Source organism: Ictalurus punctatus, chromosome 5 (assembly GCF_001660625.3).
Source record: "Ictalurus punctatus breed USDA103 chromosome 5, Coco_2.0, whole genome shotgun sequence".
Taxonomy (NCBI): domain Eukaryota; kingdom Metazoa; phylum Chordata; class Actinopteri; order Siluriformes; family Ictaluridae; genus Ictalurus; species Ictalurus punctatus.
The window spans coordinates 21,886,664-21,891,112 of NC_030420.2; the positions used below are offsets into that span (position 1 = coordinate 21,886,664).

General features: G+C 38.5%; 1 long non-coding RNA gene across 1 annotated transcript; it reads right to left on the reverse strand.

The window, feature by feature from the left end:
* Window positions 1-555: 555 nt before the first annotated feature.
* On the reverse strand, window positions 556-1,885 carry LOC128632855 (uncharacterized). The gene is made up of 3 exons (XR_008396465.1): window positions 1,782-1,885; window positions 920-1,660; window positions 556-630 (listed from the first exon to the last, which is right to left on the reverse strand). It is a non-coding gene; the product is annotated as an uncharacterized LOC128632855 (long non-coding RNA).
* Window positions 1,886-4,449: the final 2,564 nt, after the last annotated feature.

Here is a 4,449-nt window from a genome sequence, read left to right on the forward strand (position 1 = left end):
AGCACCCTTAATAAGAATCAGGGCCAGACTGGGACATCATTTCAGGCCGGGAGTCTCACACTCATCCAGGCCACCCCATACACCCAGAACAAATTTTAAAACCACTGACAACCTATTTTTTCTTTCCTAAATTCAATTTATTACACACATTATGGTCATCTCATGAAAACATAAACAAGCAACCAGAGGTAGTGAAGCAGTCCTAATTTCTATCAGCTTGCCTGGGTCTACCAAGCATTTAACAAACAACAGAAGTGCAAAGCTGCCAGCAACTCTCTTCTTTACACTCACAAAAGTACATTAAATGCAGAATAGAGGTGGACAAAAGACACTTTATTTTTTTGCCATTTTTCATGTATCTGTCACTTCTTTACCAGGTCTACTGCTATGAACAGAACTGTCTCCATATTGTTGGAAAGCAACAACTTTTTTACCTAATTTGTGTGCATTAGGGTGTTTTTTTAGACTTAAAAATACTTGAAATACCTGAAATTTAACCATACTATATTTCATACAAATATATTAAAAAAAATATATATTTAATTTCTCTTATTTCTCTTACCTGTCATCTCAGGTTGACCCTCAAGTGTGACCACTGCACCAGAGCTAGTGCCAGGCTGACTCTCTCCACTGTATTGTGACAAATAGGAAAAAAAAGTTTTTTTTCAACCTCACATAAGGGCAGACAAAATTTTCTAAATTGCCTAAATATCTGTTAGTACAATACTAACTACATCATGACAATATCTATTTAGAAAAATCCTAATATTGCTCGGAAAAGTGTTTGTTGTTGTTGTTGTTGTTTACCCTGGCTGTATTTGTAATTTCAACATCAAATGCTAAAGATTCCTAGTAGTGAAACTATGGTCAGTACTTGATTAGCGAACACAGAGCTACAGTATTTATAGATGAGACTGACCTGCACTTGAAGAACTGAACAGGTCAGTATTTTTGCTACATTTCGCTGCTTATGTTTAGGGGGCTTTCCTCTTGCCTGGCCTTTCCCTCTCTGCTTCACCAGGCCACTTCCTCTCCATCCTCTGTGCAGTGATGGCTCAGTAATGTTCCAAACCGGAGCCAGAGCTGGGGAGAATGGTAGCATTGCAAGTCAAGATTAACAGATTCCCGATTTATTATTAATTTATTATCGAATGCAGAATTCAGAAAGGATCACTTGAGTACAGTGGACATGCAATAATATAAAATTATAACAATTAAGTAAGTAAGTATGTAAGTAAATAAATAAACAAAAACAGCAGGGCAGCGGGGAAAATCAGTCGTCAGGCCAACAGGAATTCTCCTGGTGCTCCCGATGGTCAGTCTGGGCCTGATAAGAATGAGCAATAAAAAATGTCATTCATTGATTCATTTATCTTCAGTAACAACTTCACACTGGTTAGGGTCATGATGGAGGCCACTCTTAGAGAGAAAAACAGCATTGAGTGACTTTTTGTAATGGTTAACAAGATTGGAGAGACTTGCAGGTGAATGGGGTGTCTTTGTTGTTAATGAAGACCATCTCTCTGTAGATGTATTGAACATGTCCACTACCTAATGGCTGAATTCCCACTGATCCTTAAATTTGCTGTCTAGATAAAGAAATGGATGAAGAAATCTGTTGCCTTTAACCTCTTCTGGGCCGAGGACTGGGGTTGGTAATCTGAAAAAGAAAACATCAATTGCTAACAGGGGTTCCCTGTTAATGTTGTTCTTATGTGTTAAATCTGAATCTGTGTGAATTGTGTTGTCTTTCCTAAGGCACTAAATGAGACTAAACTTACATATTTCTTGCTTCTATAGATCCTAGAAGGGAAAGTGCTTAGTTAGTCACTGCATGCCTGTTAATCAGTCACTGCATGTACACATACTGTTTGTACACCCTGGATATTTTCGAAAATTGTTGTGGTCCATGTGGTGCAACTCTGAATTTACATGGTATCATTGAGGAATGCACCGTTAACATGGAATAAAGTCAGCAGTTCATTCCTTGATATACAGTAAAATAAATGGCCAAAAGTATACCTGAGCATGACACCAAAATGCTACCCTCCCCAACAGTGGAACACTGGAAATTGTAATGTTACAGCACACTATTTTCTAGGATGTCTTTGTACGCTGTAGCATTACAATTTCCCTTCACTAGAATTAAGAGGCCCAAAGCTGTTCCAGTATGACAATGCCCCTGTACATAAACAAGCTCCATAAAGACATTGTTTGCCAAGGTTGGAGTAGAAGACCTCAAATTTGGCCTGCACAGAACCCTGACCTCAACCCCACTGAACACCTTTGGGATGAATTGGAATTCTGACTGCACCCCAGGCCTCCTAGCCCAATATCAGCCTGACCTCAACATTGTTTTTTTGAATGGACAAATTCCCACAGCCACGCTACAAAATATAATGGAATACCTTCCTAGAAGAGCGAAGGGGGCTAAGTCTGCAATGGGATGTTCAAATAGCTCATATGGGTGTGATGGTCAGGTGTCCACAAACTTTTAGCCATATAACACAATAACCAAGTTCTTTTGCATTTTTTCATAGATGCTTCATAAAGGCATTGTGAAATACTTCACCAGATTACCTAGTGGAAGGTTATTCCTATACTTTTCCTGAATATGCTATGTGTAACAGATACTATGTGTGGTTTATACCTTTGCTGTATAGATTCGATTTAGTGCTACCTGGTCCATTTCTTCTATCTCTCTTAGAAGCTGTGCTTCTCAGGCCCCTAATGTCACAGACTAACTAGCCTAACTGGGCTGGAAAGTCAGTCATTGATTTAGTGGGATGCACAATAATCACATTTCTCAAAGCCTGGGAAAAGAGCAGAATTAAAAAAATCTCTATAATTTCTACCTCTTGACAGATTTTAGTACTGTCTTTGTTAATTTGAAGAAACTCTGGCCCTATTACACAGCTTTCAAAGACCTTTCCCACCATGTATTGCTTTGTAATTTATGCCATCACCTTCAGGTCACCTATAGACTTTAAATAAAATAGAATTGAATCGGCACAGTATGGAAGGAGACACCACTGCTGTTCCATGAATAATTCCTTGCCAATCAGCTTTTTTCAGTTTCATAAGTGAATCCCCCGTGCTTTCAAGCATTTATCACAATATCACTGTCACTAAAAATGAGAAATGAGACTACGTCCATTCCTTGGATATTGAGCTTCCCCCTGCTGAATTTCTAAGCAGTGTTGAAGCTAAACTGCTCTTTGATTAATCAAAACAAATGGCCTCCAATAACATTTTGGCTGGTAGTTCCATCTATATTCCTTTTAAAGGAGATAAAAATCCAGAAAACAATTTAAATGATATTCAGTTGCATTATGAATAATGATTCCATGTTGTTCTAATGCTATCTTGCTTTCCAATCCACAAAAGCCATGTTAATGAAGCTTAGGAGTAATAGTGAGAGGTTACATGGTTGCAGTACGTCTTTCGCATTGTCTGTCAGAACCAACTGGTAAACAATGTCTCATTCCTTCCGTCTTTTAAAGCATTTGTTCCCTAGTTTGAGGATGGCCTCAAATACTATGCGCAATCAACTGATGGCCATTTAAATGATGAGATTTTGCATGCAGCTTAATTACATTAAAAATGATTAAGTGTAGATGACAGGAAGTGACCTAGTAGATATTTTGTACTGGATATCATGGCCATCATACAGATGTTCATTAATTTTCAGCAACTGCTTTATCTTCTTCAGGGTTTGGTGTCTATTGGTAACATTGGGTGTGAGATAGGAATACACCCTAGAAGGAATGTCCATCAAGCACATGCACATTCACATACTAATTCACACCTAGGGTAGTTTTAGAGTAGACAGTTCACCTAGTGTCATGTTTTTAGACAGTGAGAGGAAACTGGAGAATACATAGGAAATCATGCAAAATTCCAAATAGACCCGAGTTCATGGTCGAACCAGGGTTGCAGTGTGTTGCAATGTCTCTTAGCCCCCCCTTTACCTTTCCTCCATTGTATTTTTATTTTAGTGGGTGTTACAGAGTGTATCTGTGCTGCTGGGATTTTTAAACACCTACCACTGCTAAACAACTGCCACTGCTGGGTTGATAAATAGCACACCAACCAAAACACCAGAAACTCACAGTGACAAAAGGCTCGAGAATAATTAACACTGAAGTATGCCTATAAATGACCTATATTCTGTAACTGTACACCTACAAGATGGATGGATACCTGGTCAGTGGTCCATTTTCAGTGATGAATGGGTTAGAAGAGTGCTGACAAATTGACCATAGTAACAGATGGGAAATAATATTGTTGGATTACTATGTATCTAATGATAACGAGAGGAAGTGATAATGGGGATAATGACTGTAATTTTGACTTTGCCATCAAGTATAATGCATAAAAGCTCCTGAGTATGTACATGCCACAATAGCATGAAGATTAGACATAGCTACCTAAACAGAAATAACCAGG